The 12564-nt window shown below is 59.0% G+C and overlaps 1 protein-coding gene across 7 annotated transcripts in view; it reads left to right on the forward strand.

Moving 5' to 3' along the window:
- The first annotated feature begins 3770 nt into the window (after positions 1-3770).
- The window catches only part of PTK2 (protein tyrosine kinase 2), a 165346-nt gene continuing 156552 nt past the window's right edge, over positions 3771-12564 (forward strand). For 3 of the 7 annotated variants that reach the window (XM_037499500.2, XM_054691951.1, XM_054691952.1), the window contains exon 1: positions 5175-5216. The gene's annotated coding sequence lies outside the window, so the exon portion shown is untranslated. Of the gene's footprint in view, positions 3790-5174; positions 5217-11496; positions 11791-12564 lie in introns of those variants that run through there. The other 4 variants (XM_037499064.2, XM_037499217.2, XM_037499368.2 and 1 more) reach the window with 2 other exon arrangements.

A 12564-nucleotide genomic window follows, 5' to 3' on the forward strand; every position in this document is an offset into this window, starting at 1 on the left:
CAGGGAGCTCCAGAACAACGGTTTGCTTAAAGCTGAGACCCTGGAGCCGGTGGCAGGAGCTGTCCTCCATGCTGGACACGCCCACACAGAAGCTGCACCCACACAGCTTCAGCAAGGATTTCCTCTGACCCAGGCCATGAAAGCGCTGGGAAAGTGGTTCTCATCAACGCCACACCCAGAGCAGGTCCACAGTGCCCTGCAAACACGGGGTCTTCACCCCAAGGTGGTCCTCACCACGCGGAGGCAGGCAGGCAGAGAGCAAGGCAGCGGGGAAGCAACCAAGCTCCCCAGCCCCTGTGAATCTTTACGGGAGCTCCCTGGGCTCTCTCTCACATCGTCTCCTGGTCTCGCCTCTTCTGTAGTTGTGCTGCTCGTCCCCTCACTACCGCTGCTTTTATCCCAGCCTCTAGGCTCAGAGGGGCACGGCTATGCGCCAGGTGTCCACAAGGGCCTAGTGGCCCTTGTGCCAGGCACAGGATGCAGGATGCACCAAAGGCCACGGAGGCGGAGGAGCTCAGTGGCTGAGGGCAGAGTGCAGCACCGGACAGTTGGGGTTTGAGCCATGGCTACTTGCTGGTGGACTCAAGCTGGGTGAGCAGCACCACTGGCTCAGCTGACCCCTCTGTCAGAAATGTTTCTGGTATTTATCCAAGGCGACTGCGAGAACAAAAAGAAATGAGATGGTTTCAGGCAGAATTTCCCAGAAGATGCAAGACTTTCCTTCCCTAGAGGCTGGGTGGGGGGCACGGCCCTGGATCTGGGGCAGCGAAGGTCCTGTGTAAAGACCTCTCACTTTCACTTGGCCGGCGGGGGGGATGTGGGGGCGAGGTCCAGCTAGTGTCCCCTGTATCAGAGGGACCTGGAGCATCCTGATGGGGTGGGGAGGGGAGGAGTGGCAGGGGCACCCAGGTTCCAGCTGGGGTGCTACCCCAGGTGAGTGGTCCCCATATCCCCCCTGGTGTCCGTGCTTTGTGTCTTGCATGGGGTTTCGTGCGGCAGGCTGCGCGGGAGGAGGGTGGGGCTGCAGTTGCACAGGCTGGCTCTGAATTCCAGTCCTGTCTCTGTCTCGCTGCTTCTTGTGTTCTGAGCCAAGGTTTCCCTATCTAGGAACGGGATGACGGTAGCTGTCTCTGCCACTCAGCTGCAGTGACGTCTGAGACGGTGCTGACAGGGCGCAACCCGCAGAAGCGAGTCGAATCTGCCTGCTAACATTTCCCTCCCGGTGAACTATGGCCTCCCCGGTGGGATCATCACAGGTCCATGGCGTGTCAGCCAGCTAGCAACCCCGAGTCCTCTGGGCCCGGAGCGCCCAGAGCCTTCGGGGGACGCGCACTCCCCCCCACAACAGTCTGATTCTGTGCAGATCTACTTTACAGGTGAGGGGCAAGGCTCAGAGATGTAAGTGCCCTCTCTGGGGTGCAGGTGCTGGCGTTTCTGCCTGGGTCACCCTGCTGTTCACCCTACTCCTGACCCTCAGCTCTTAGGTACCCCAAGTATGCTCACAGGATAAGGAGGGTTGAACTCACTCCCTGCAGCGTCCCGGTACCTGATCTCTCATTGGAGCCCTTACCCTGGCTTCATCACTTATCAAGCAGCACAGTCAAGTCGCCCTTGAACTTCAGTTTGAAACACCGCGGGGGCGGGGGGGGGTGCGGGGAGCCAAGGTGTCTGGTCACAAAAAGCAGATGTTAAAGTCACACCTTTGATGTTCTTTGCAGTCTGGGCCGGGTGCAGCTGGGCTATCTGAGGGGCCCTGGGTGGCGCGGGTGGGCGGCTGCCAGGTGGGAGCATAAGGGGCAGGCCGCCTCAGCTGTCTCCTTCAGCCTCCCGCCAGGCGAGCTTGGACTTGCTTGGGAGGGAGGAAAGGAAGGCAAACTCTCAGAAGTCACAGGACATCACACCTGACAGTCTCATTGGTCAGAGCAATCCACTTTCAAGCCTTACCCTGTCCCCCACATTGTGATATAACCTCTTTTGTTCGGAAGGTCATCCCTCCCCTGCCTTGCTCATGGCCTTCTTATACTTTTGAGGTAATTCCTTGTTCACGTCACCCGCAGCTTCCTCCACTCACCCAACAAATATTTTATTATGTGCCAGGGACCCGGAGCGAACAAAACAAAGGCCCTGCTCTGACGAGTGTAATCCCCAGCGGAGGGACCGTCAAGAGAGGAACAAGGACACAGTGTAGACGGGGCCAACAATAAGGGCTTTGGAGAACAGAGAAGAGGGGTGGGGGGCGCGGCCGTGAGGAGCAGGTGTGGGTGGTTCCTGTTATAGACGGGTCAGTTGGCCTCAAATGAGGTGGAAGAGAGGCAGGAAGCGGTGTGGTCAGCGGGGAGAGCACTTGGGCAGGCAAGGGCTGGGGTGGACGCGGAGACAGCCCTACAGTCCTCAACATGGTGAAAGCCAAACAGCCCCGGTGCGACTCACGAAAGGACAAAACAAGAAAGCACTTAAATGTGGTAAAACCCTGGCTAAGCAAGAAGCGCTTTCCTTGACCTGGCTGGGCTGCAGAGTGCTGACCACAGCCCCGGGGGCGCTTGGCGGCCCCCTCTCAGCCTCGGGGCCCTCACCTGGGGCCCTCACCTGGCCACTGGCCAGGGGCGCTCGGCTCTCAGCCTCGGGGCCTCACCTGGGGCCCTCACCTGGCCACTGGCCAGGGAGTCAAGGAGTCGGCCTCTGCCCTGCCCCTGGCTTGTGGTTAGGATCAAAGACACCATGAAAACGAAAGTTGCTGCTTCTGGTTTCACTTCCTACCGCAAGGCAAACACTGATTTTTTTCAAGAGCACAAATCAGTTATCGCTCCTGTGTGCACCCGCGGACAGCACCTTGCTGCCTCACCCCGCGGGCCGGGCGCCTAAGCTGGGAGGCCCGGCAGCCCCCTTTTTGCCACACGCCCGCCCCCAAGGGAACAAAATCAAGTCCTCGCCGGGACGAACTTAGCGTGCAGCGGCTGGAGCCGGCCGGGCCGCCCCCCGCGCCCCCCGCGCCTCCCCGGCCAGCAGCCCCTCTCCAGCCGGCTCCGCCCCAGGCCGCCCCGGCCCCGGCCCCCGCGGCCCGGCCTCAGCGCGGGGGACAGCGGGCCCCGCAGTCGTCTTCCCCCGGCCGCCCCACACCCCGCGGGGCCCGCCCTGGCCCCCCCGCACCCCACATCAGAACCACCCCCCTGGGCCTCGGTTTCCCGAGCTGCGCAGCGCCCGAGGCCACCGGGCCCCCGGGGCGGGTGTGAAGGGGGGTTGGGGGTGTGGGGGTGTGGGGGGACGCGGGCCAGGCCCGCGCGAGGGTCGGCGCGGGCGGCGAGGGGGCCGAGGGGGGTCCGGGAGGGGGGCCCGGGGAGCCGGGCGCACTCCCCGCCCCGGCCGGCCCGGCCCGGCCCGGCCCGGCTCTCCCGGGCCGCCGCCGGCCGGGCAGCCACGCCCGCGCGCCGCCCCCGCTGCCCCAGGCCGGCCCGGCGCGGCGCGCGCCCTCGGAGCGGCGGCGGCGGCGAGCGGGGCCTGCGCGGGCCGCGGCGCGCATGCCCGGTGCTCCCGGGAGGCGGAAGCTCGGGGCGGGGGCGCGGCGGACGCGCGCGGGGGGTGCGCGCCCCCGCCGGCCGCCGCGCACGCGCGGGTCGGCGCCGACGCAGCTGGGCCCCGAGGGCGCGAGCCCGCTGCCGCCGCCGCCGCCGCCGCCGCCGCCGCCGCCGGGCCGGAGCGCTGTCGCCCGCGGCGTGGGGCGTGGGGAGCGGCCGTCGCCGCGCGCGCCCGTCGTCACCGTCGTCGTCCGGGCGCCCGGGCCGAGGCGGCCGAGTGAGTGCGGGGCTGGGCCGGCGCGGGGCGGAGGCGGCTGGGCCGCGGCGGAGGGCGCGGGCCGGGCGGGCCGAGCGGGCGGACCGACCGGCGGGGCCGGGCGTTGGGTGCCTGGGGCCGGCCTGCCCCGCCCGTCGCGGCGCGGGCGGCCCGGCTGAGGGGAGGCTCGGCTGAGGGGAGGCCCGGCTGAGGGGAGGCCCGGCTGAGGGGAGGCCCGGCTGAGGGGAGGCCGGGCGCGGGCGGCCCGGCTGAGGGGAGGCCGGGCGCGGGGAGGCCCGGCTGAGGGGAGGCCCGGCTGAGGGGAGGCCGGGCGCGGGGAGGCGGGGGCGCGCGGGCGGTGGGGTCGGGGGATGTGGAGGCGCAGGGAGGCCGGAAGTTCGGTGGGCGCGGAGTTGAGGGAGGCCGGGGCGCGGGGCTGAGGGAGGCCGGGGCCGGGGCGCGGGGCTGAGGGAGGCCGGGGCCGGGGCGTGGGGCTGGGGCCCGGGGCTGAGGGATGCCGGGGCGCAAGGCCGGGGCCGGGGCGCGGGGCTGAGGGAAGCCGGGGCCCGGGCTGAGGGAGGCCGGGGCCGGCGCGCGGGGCTGGGGCCCGGGGCTGAGGGAGGCCGGGGTGCGGGACTGAGGGAGGCCGGGGCCGGGGCGCGGGGCTGAGGGAAGCCGGGGCCCGGGGCTGAGGGAGGCCGGGGCCGGCGCGCGGGGCTGGGGCCCGGGGCTGAGGGAGGCCGGGGTGCGGGACTGAGGGAGGCCGGGACGCGAGGCCGAGGGGGGCCGGGGCGCGGGGCCCGGGGGCCTAAACACAAAAGGGCCGCGGGCCCGGCCGGCCGGCGGGAGCCCGGGAGCCGCGTCCCGGCGCGGTGCGCGCGGGTGTCAGCCGGTCCCGCTCCCCGGCGCCCCCGGCCCGGCCCGGCGCCGAGGTGGCCGAGCCGCCGGGCCCTCCCGGGCCGCCCGCGCCGCCCGAAGGGCGTGTTGGCGCGCGTGGACCGCTCCTCTGTGGGGGCAGCGTCTAGGCGCTAGATGCAGAAGGGGTGTTTTTCTTTGGAGCCGTCTCAACAGTGTCTCATTCTTGCCCGGCCCGCCTGCAGCTGGGCCTCGCCGGACGCCGCGATAATGGTGACACTGTGGTGGGGGCTGGCGAGACCCGAGACCCGGCGCCCCGGAGCAGTCTGCGCCCGAGACCGAGGCGGTGGGGTCCCTCGGAGAATGTAAACATGTTCGTGGTTGCAGAAAGAGGCCGTTACCACTGGAGATAAATACCAGAGCCTCCCCCTTGCTATTATACTGATAACGCACTGAAATGAATCTTTTCTTCCGAAGGGCGCGGCTGAGGCGGCCGGTCAGCCCCGCCGTGCGCCCCCGAGCGCGGCCCGAGAGTGCGAGGGCGAAGTGACCACAGCGCCAGGATAAAGGAGTGTTCAGCGTCTTCTCTGGAGGTACGAGGGAGCACTGGGGTTTTCCTCCAGTGGTGCTGCTGAGCCGAATTTTAAGAGCCTGCACTGTTTAAACACGGGACTTTGAAAGGAAGTTTGGGTTCCGCGTCTTGGCGAGTTCTATTGTTTCGTGTGTGGGGCTGTCCTGGGAGGGGAAAGGAGTCCAGCCTGTCCTCAGTCTCTTGCATCCTTGTGTGCGCCAGATATTGTGGGAATGACCAGTTCTCCTCCTGAGGATTTCCTTTGGGTCGTTAGCAAATAATCCAGTTTAATGAACGCGACTGGAAGAGCCTGTAGAGCACACCTTCCTTCTTAGAGGCGCCTCCCGGGGCCGCAGACTCCAGGGCAGACCCTGAAGGACAGCACCTTTGCTTGGCGGGCAGGAAGCGAGTCCTTCATCCACAAAGGCCTGGACTCGGCTGGGTGGGAAGCGAGGGTCCCCAATGGGCTGCGATGGAGTGTCTGGGGAAGCTGAAGTTGGGGGGCAGTGGCGAGGATCATTAAACCGCTTTTAACTAGAATTGTTTCTGGAACACTCCATGCCCATTGTTGGAAATTACAGAATTTTATGTCCCAGTTTTCAAAACTGAGTTTTATAGTTAGTCAGGAAACTTTTTTGCTGGAAAGTTGGAGAAATTGTTGGAATCACAAAATTGTGTTGTTAAAGCTCACCCCTTTAAAACATTGATTAGCTCCCACAAAAGCTATTATCTTGTCTTATATTCAGTAGCTAGAGATCTGTATTGTTCTATAATGTAGTGAAAAATAAGTTTGAAAATTACTCTTCGGTTGTTTTGTGTTAGGGAAGTAGGGTCTTAGCTTTTTTTATGGAAAACCCTTTCCCCTGTATCTAAAGTGTCTTGATTTTGAGAGAATAATTAAAAACTGTGTTAAGGGTAATGAAAGATGAGACTCAAAGTACAAATATGTAATTCTTTAGCTTAAATAAAACACTGAATGTAGACAATTTTCAGCTAGAATAGTTTTTGCTTTAAATCTCAGCATTAAAAATACTGCTATTTAATCATTTATGAAATAAATTTTTTTGGTAGCAAATCAGAAAAGGTGTTTCTGTGGTGCTTTATTTTGCCTTAAAGCTCAAGTTTTAGAGCATAGTTTAATTATTGCTTTCCCTTGCTAGGATTCCCTAAATTATTAGCAAAAAATTGATGTAAGTTGCGTGAGAATTTTTACTGATGCTGGTATAAATTATTTGAAATGAAAAAAGAAAGTATAAATTTGGGCAAAGTAGGTGACCTTATTTGAGTCAATAGTAATAAACTCTGGGAAGTTTATGAGCGCAGAGAGCACTTGAGTGTGAGTCTGTGGTGGAGAGAACAGTCCCCACTCATGCTTCCGTGACAGCGCTGGGCAGTGGTTCGGCATCGCTTTGCCAGCATTGGGGAAAGTTTCCCCCCTTCACTTCATGATTACCCAAAAGCAGCCTGGTGCAAGTGAAATAAAATACCTGCCTACTAGTTTCTGGCATTAATTTCTAGAACTTGTACCAAGTCTTATTTAGAATTGCATATAGGTGTTTCTGATCTGAAGCATGCAGGAGCCCTCTCTGTTCTTATTTCTAACAATGGTATTTATTTTAAAACCTGGACTTTGTAATGGAAATAAAATTCAGATAAGCACATATATTGTTCAGCTTCCAGTTTAAGTAGAATTTTTAGCAAGTGGTATTAATGACAGTCTGATTTGCATCAACAGAGATGAAATGGTTTATAGACAAAATTTTGGAGGGCGTGTTCTTACCCGAGGGCCACTATTTCCTCTCTTCAGCAGTCCAAGACCTCAGAGAAAATCAGTAGTGTCATTGCCATGGTGTTGATCTGTTTCTAGGAACATTAAGGTGTTTCCTTACAGACTTCATATTTCATTAAAATTATCCTTCCCAAGTCTCCTACTGACTTAGGTTGCCATTTATTATAAACTCATTTTTCAGAAAAGTGGAAATGACAGTTGATGCATTTGAACGTCATGCAATGATGGAGAAGACCCAGTGGCATCCCTGGGCCCCCGTGGGTCCTGTGAACAGCACGGGGTCAGTGGGCAAAGCCTTTCCCTGGTCATTAACGTTTGTTCAGCCTGGGCCTGACACGGGCTGAGTACTTCGGTGCCTCTACTTTATTGCCCCCAAGAACCGCATCGGTGGTGCTGTCTGCAGCTCGGGTTCCTCTGGCAGCTGGAGTGGGAATGGCCCGCCTGGGGTGGGCCAGGCCTGTGTCAAGAGCATCGGCAGTCTCTTGGAGGCGTGCAAGAACTTGGGCCTGGGGCATTTACATGATTGTTTTCTGTGTGAATCTCACCCTTTCTGATTAGAAAGTCCTGATCTGGCCAGCATAGCATAGGGACACATTTCAATGAATATTCCAAAATGGTTTGGCTATTTTAAATTAGTTTGGGATTACCTAAATAACAATGTATCCTGCCGGGTGCAGTCATTCGTGCTCTGGTTGGTCAGTAGCCTCCACGTTTACAGAATTTTTTTCATTGGTGGCATTTTTGGGGGTTGATGTTGTTTATGAATAGTTTTGTGGCAAGCAAGGAGTAACGTCAGGGAAACAAATTGCACATGCCTCACAGATAGAAGCCTTGTCGTCAGGCCTCGCGTCGGGATGCCCAGCACATCGCTGCTCCGTGAGCGTTTTTGAAGTGAACTCACTCATTTGCACCGATGTGGGCTTTTCAGAGTCAGCATACTCTCTACTCCATTGCTGTGGCCAGTGGAAGAAAACTGAGGCTCAGGAGCCCCTTGAGTCGCACCTGTGGGGGTTCTGTCTTAGAAGTCCACCTCCAGGGGCCTGCTCCCCGCCCAGGCTGAAGAAGTGCCCCCGCAGCTTTATTGTGATGCGTGTTTAGTGTGTTGTGTGTCTTCCTGTGAGTATCGGAGACCCCTGGAAGCAGAAGCTCGGGAGACTTGATCCCAGGAGGGAGGGCGGGTGGTCTGTGTCTCCCCTTTGTCTGCTTGGCTTTAGATCACCCGGAACCTCAGACTCGGGTCAGGACAAAATAGGGCGAAAAGTCCTCTTTACCATGGCGAAAAGTCCTCTTTTTCCTACAAACTGATCTTGTGTTCACTCGGACGTCGTCTTCAGTTCTGAAGACAGAAAGTTGCTCCTGGCCCTGTAGATCGAGTGGATGTAGATGTGATCCACAGCCGCTCTCCGGTGTCTTTCACCAACCAGTAAGGTCCCGCAAGGTGCCTTAGAAACCCCCTTCCTGCTCCCTCAGGGCGGGTTGTGGGCACGAACCCCCTGCCCTGCCCACAGCCTCGCTGCTGCCCTGCTCTGGAAGTAGCCGGTCTGTAAGCGACAGGCCACTCACCTGCGCTCAGGGGAGGGAGTCACTGAGTGAGAAAGAGCTAGCCCTTCCTGAGCGGGTCCCCTTGGTCTTGCAGTGAGGGGAGACGTGCTGGCAGCTGGGACCCCCTGAGTCAGACGTTGGGGGTGGGGCCAGCAGCCTCAGCATGGCGTGCCCAGGGATCCACATGTGCAGAGTCGTGGCAGTGGCCAGTGCAGGACACTGGGGTCTCCTCCGCCTCTCAGCCCTGCTGCGCAGCTCTTTCACCTCGGAATCGTAAATATGTTTTTCAGGATTTTTAGCATCCCGCCCACTTGGGTTAGGGGTTTTGAGTGCTGTGTGCTGAGACTGCTTCGTCTCTTGCACCTTGGTCTGGTTTTCAAGCGAGCAATTCCATGCTGGAGCGGCGTGTGTGGCGCCCCGCCTCTGGTGCCTGGCCGGTAGCAGGAAGGGGTGCACGTGAGGCCTGGGGTGCGGGCTCCGGGTGGTGCTGCACCGTGGGCCAGCAGATGTGAGTCTGGGTGACTTATGAAGCAGTGTAGCGTGAATTCTGTGCCTAGTGTGAACTTCCATCTAAGCTCCGCCCTTTTTAAAATTTTTTTGGTGTTTCTTCCTTTTTTCCTTAAGAAGAAGGCTGCGCGTTAACAACATGCAGAGCGCCGGGGCTGTGCCCGTGCCGTGAGCTTCATGCAGCGTCAAGGCCGCTGCCACGGACGTGCTTGGCCCGGGCCCCACGTCACTGGGGGGTCTCCGGCCCCCCTCATCATGCTGCTGTGGTGGGGGGTGGGTCTCTCCTCCTGCCCAGCGCCAGAGGAGCCAGTTATAAAGGGAAAGTGACGCTGCTGACGGGCTTTGGGGTGGGGGGGAGGCTTTAGGTTTGTGAGGGCCGTTACAGACACGGAAAGCATGAGGGGTCAGCAGATGAAGTTAATTGGCACGTGAACTCAGAGCCCTGAGAACAATTCTTGGGGTTGCACGCCTCTGCCATGCCCTTAAATCTAGTCCAGGGAAGTGAAAGTCCAGTCACACCTGGACGTGCTCCTCGCGGGAGCAACTGCCCAGCCCACAGTGCACCCCCCACCCCCACCCCGCCGGACTGCAGCCCGCCTGCCTCCCTCCCCACCCTTCCTGTGGGTTCTCTGGGTTGGCCCTGTCAGCCTCTAAATAGTCTTTCCTGGTCACAGCGTGTGCGCACATCTTACACGCCGGCTGCCCGCCCGGTCTGTGCTTGCACCGCGGCGCGCGTTTTCCGTTGGGTGTCACGAGAGCTCCGGACTGTGTGTTCAGAACACGAGTCCTTTGTGGGTCGGCACCTCGTCAGCGGCTCTCATGCTTGTGCGTGTAGTTCTGCTGACTCGGTGGTGGTTTCCGTGAAAAGAAGGTCTTGGGTTTAATGGAGGGCGCTTGGTGACTTTCCTCCGTGCTCGTTGCCTCTTTCCCAACCCTGAGGAGGGGAACTAATGCGTCTGGTATTTTCCTTCTTTCCGTCCTTTGTTGTAATTGTATTATTTTTTATTCAGTGTGTGTCTCACTGGATGATGGAGGGGCACGGGCTCCTATTTCTCCAAATGTCTGCTACACCCACGCTCACCCCCCAAGCCCCCACGTGTCCGGTGCTTTCTCAATGCTTCCTTTTACATTTGACGGCCATCCCCTGGAAGGGCTCGGCGTCTAGGGTGGAGAAAGGATCCGATGGCTGGCCCAGGATGATGCCGGCCTGCGTGGAACGCGCAGGGGCTGTGGTCCGCTCGCCGCACGTCGGTCTGTGCCGCAGAGTCCCGGGGACGGCGATGGGCCTACAGAGCTGCGCCGAGGATGTTGGCGTAGGGGTGGCGAGCAGGTGTGCGTGGTCAGCGCAGGCCCTGTGGCCTAGGCCGCGGCGTGTCTGCTGCGAGCGGCTGGCCTGGGCGCGGTGGCTGCGTCTCCGCCCGTGTCGCACCGCCCCTCTCCCCGGGCGCGGGAGGGCCGAGCGCTCCGTTGCTGCCGCCTCATTGCTGTTAGGTTGGCCTTAGGTTCTGGCCGCGAGGGCGCTGTGCGATGGCCTGTCGCGGTGGTTTAAGGACCGTTTCTCAAGCGCCTGATAATGTTTAACGTCTCTCCCTGCGCTGCTTTGCCCCGCACAGGTGGTCTTTGTTCCAGGCTTGGTCCATTGAAAGCCTTTTTTTTTTTTTAAACCAAACTTCCTTTCTTTCATTTTTTTTTTTTAAAGATTGTTTTATTTATTTATGCAAGCACTGGGCACAGTCAGAAGCACGGGAGGGTGGGAGAATTCACCAGAGCCAGAGCGGGGAGCAGAGCAGGCAGAAGGACCGAAGGACACTGCTGAGGGGAGCAGCCGGCGGCAGGAGAGGTCTGCGCGCCATGTGGGACCCTCCTCCGGGGGCCGGGGAGCAGCCGGGGATCGAACCGGCACCGCAGAGGCTGCGGGCAGCTTCGCAACCCAGCACTCAACCGCGGCGCCACCAGGGGAGGCCCCATTGAAAGCCTTTTACATGTTCCCTCTATAAGCCATTGGTCAGATTTGTGAGCGTCTTTCCATCCGTCCCCTCCTCCCCACACCCCCCCCCCGTGGCTTTATTTTCTCCTTTTTTTTTTTTTTTTTTTTTTTTTTGGTGCCACCCTCGCCAGGCAGCTGGGGAATGAACCAGCGCTGCAGAGGCTGCGGGCAGCCTCGCAGCCCAGCACTCAAACGCTGCACCACTGGGGAGGCCCTTTTCTCGTTCTCTTGACAGTGTTTTGAGAAGCAGGTGATGTCCTATTTTTCAGTTTGTTTTGTGGAGTTCAATATTTTGTTGTTGTTTAAGAAATTTTTGCGGTATCTTAGGTCACAAAGGTTTTCTCCTCCCCCCCCCCCCCTTTAGGAGTTTTACAGTTCTGGGTTTTGCACTGAGATCTATTCATTGTGAGATGGTTTTTGTTCTGGTGTAGAACGTGGCCCATGTTACTTACAGGACTCTCCGGTCGTCTCTTCCAGAGATTGTTTTTGCTTCAGTCATCTGGGCTCACTTTAAACCAAGTCCAGAGCCTGAGAGTCTTTGGACCTTCCAGAACTGTGATGTTGTCAGGGGAGGTACCTGTTCCCCGCTCCCCTAAGAATGAGTGGAGCTGAGCGTCTGGAAGGCAGGTGGGTAAAGGTTCTTGTTCCTGTGCCCGACATGCACCTGGTGCCGCTGGGAGGAAGACGTGGAAGCAGCCGCGCAGAGGAGAGACCTGTGGAGACACTTGCCAGAGACGCGGGTGTGAGGCCGAGCATGTCAGCGTGAGCCTGGTGAGGTGTTTCTCTGGGCCTGCTTCACGACCCCTTCCCTGTGGTTCCTGCCAGAAGGTGCCTTGGCCTTGTGACAGGCTTTTGGGCCTCGGTGGCCCCACTTGGGGCCAACCCTGTTTGGCTGGGTGTGTACCCACAAGTGAATGGGTAACTTTGGGTGCTTCGTTGGGAAACTCTCCTGATGGACTTTTTTCTTCTCTCCATGCACAGTAATTCTGTTGAAGATCTTCTACACAAAGAGTGCTTGTCTATGTGGCGTGTGGCAGGACCCCTTCAGAGCATGCAGAGGGTCCTTGGGTACCCTTTGCTCATGCACTATGTCCCTGAGAGCTGGATCCCTCTGAATTGTGTAGTCCGGGAGCCCCGAGGATTGAGGTTAGACGCTTTGGGGACCCTGCCTGTTTCCCTGTACTGCTGGGAAAAGAGCAGTTGGAAATTTCAAACCAGCAAGTGGCTCCAGGGCAAAGGTAGTTTCTGCCTGGTTAGCTGCTCTGCTTCCTGGTTTCACTTTAATTTGCCTTGATATTTCCTTATTATCTTGTCAGTTTCTGGTTGCTTTTATGACTTTTAAAGTGTTCTGTCCATCTTCTTTTAATCTTTTATAGGGGGAGGGTGGGACGAACAGCCAAGGAAAGTTCTCTCTTGTTTCCCTTGGCTCCTAGGGTCTGTACCTGGGCCCGCTGTCTCCTGCGTAGCCCTGGCCACACGTGGCCGCCCGAGTCAACATTAAGTGAGATTAAAGCTCTGTCCTGCAGAGACACCAGCCCTGCCTCA

This window comes from Talpa occidentalis, unplaced genomic scaffold (genome assembly GCF_014898055.3).
Source record: "Talpa occidentalis isolate TD23 unplaced genomic scaffold, MPIMG_talOcc4v2.1, whole genome shotgun sequence".
NCBI classification, from domain to species: domain Eukaryota; kingdom Metazoa; phylum Chordata; class Mammalia; order Eulipotyphla; family Talpidae; genus Talpa; species Talpa occidentalis.